We start from the raw sequence: 1,921 nt of genomic DNA, 5'->3' as shown, positions 1-1,921 counted from the left end.
AAAAGTTATTTTTTTTGCGTTATTTAGTTTTCTATTTCATCAGGTTCCTCGACGTGGCAATCTACTTGCCATGACGTGGGAACTGGCGATTTCAGTTTTTAGTTTAATTCGTTTTTGTTCGTTTTACACATTTTAACTTATTTTGTTTTGGTAGTTCTTAACCAGGGAATGAAAACAAAAGCAAACCCGACAACACAATGACATACATAACTACCATGACGATGGAGGAGTACAATCGGTGAAAGATAGATGATAACGGTTCGGGTCTTGTATCAACCGCAATTCCAGCCGCAACAGATTTTGAGCTTAAGGGACACACATTTAATATGCTTAAGGACATACCATGATCTGGGATGGATCACGAGGTATTGAAAATTACAAATTAATTCAATGTACCAAATGTTACACGCGAGGTAGTGTTGTTAAGGATGCTTCCAGTTATGTTTAAAGGAGAAGCAAAAGATTGGTTGAAATTACTTCCACCAAGAGCTATCACGACATGGGAAAAACTAAGAAATGAGTTTATTCAATAGTTTAGTCCACCTTCAAATATTTCCAAATTAAAGAAAAATATATAGAATTTTCAACAATTCGATGGGGAGTCATTATACGAAGCATGTGAGCGATACAAGGGAATGTTATGAAATTCCCCTCAACATGACTTGAACGTGCATTAAGAAATATCTATTTTTTATGATGGAATCAATGTGAGCACCAGACAACTATTAGATTCCCAAGGACCAATGATGAAGAAAGCTCCGGCTACTAACAAGGGTCTTATTGATGAGTTTAAAAAGCATTAAAGAGAATACCACAACCCAAGGGAGGATATTACTAGAGGAAGATCTAATGTAGATGAAGGTCAATATGGTATTGCTTCAATAATTGCAAAACTCAACACCGTAGATAGAAGAATCACAATGATGAGACAATCCATTCACGCATTACAAGTTAGGTGCCCAAATTTTAGCGGAGCACATCTTACAAATGATTGTGATTTGGATGAAAATGGGTATCAAAAGGTACTCTGGTTCAAGCTAGATTACATATCAAAATCATAGTTAACTTTGTTAATAGTGCAATGGATCTATTAGATGGTTACCGAATTGTAACGTGACTAGTTATCTTGATCGATTTCCTCGTATAAATAATTAATAAACAACTAACACAATGATTATGTAATTAGTGAACACATAATTAATTTAATATATTCAGATTATGAATGATATGATCTAGTGATTTCTCATTAATGTTAATGACAGTCATTCAAAGCATTACATAGATATCTAAGCTCTCTAACACAACTAAAGTCACAAATTAACATTACCTAACCCTAGGATTTGATCAATCTCTAATCCTAACAGTTTAATAATCATAAACTAATTAAGATTCAAGTTAATGTAATTAGATTGTTCCTCTTAACTACACATAAATTAGCAATAGGCAATAAAAATCATAACTTTAACATGATAGGTGATGATTAATCAGACATAATTAATAACCAAACTAATAAAGTCCAAAATCATTGAAATCAACACATAAAATCAAGTTTCATCTACTCCAAATGAAAGTAGCAGGTTTTAACATCTGAATTCCAAAAGTAAACACACAAATATAAACAATTGGAATGCTAGTCATGGTCAGACAACAAACCGAATGATTCCTATCATGAATCAACTCTTAAATCCTTTCAGATCTTCACTCCATATCAACTTAATGTTGGATAAGGTGTCTAAGCCCATAACTATATTTAGTATGTACTTGATCCGACTTGGCATGGTCCATTTGGGTTGCATCGACATCTCAACTGTTGGATATACAAAATGAGAAAAAAGACACTTACGATTTGTTAATATATTATAAGTTCTAATATATTAATATGAAATCATATTATTTAATTAGTATTGATCAATAATTAATT

General features: G+C 32.3%; 1 non-coding gene across 1 annotated transcript; it reads right to left on the bottom strand.

The window, feature by feature from the left end:
• Window positions 1–557: 557 nt before the first annotated feature.
• Window positions 558–664, bottom strand: LOC111898412 (small nucleolar RNA R71). The gene has a single exon (XR_002852565.1). It is a non-coding gene; the product is annotated as a small nucleolar RNA R71 (small nucleolar RNA).
• Window positions 665–1,921: the final 1,257 nt, after the last annotated feature.

This window comes from Lactuca sativa, chromosome 5, assembly GCF_002870075.4.
Source record: "Lactuca sativa cultivar Salinas chromosome 5, Lsat_Salinas_v11, whole genome shotgun sequence".
NCBI classification, from domain to species: domain Eukaryota; kingdom Viridiplantae; phylum Streptophyta; class Magnoliopsida; order Asterales; family Asteraceae; genus Lactuca; species Lactuca sativa.
This window is presented reverse-complemented; position numbering and strand designations above follow the sequence as displayed.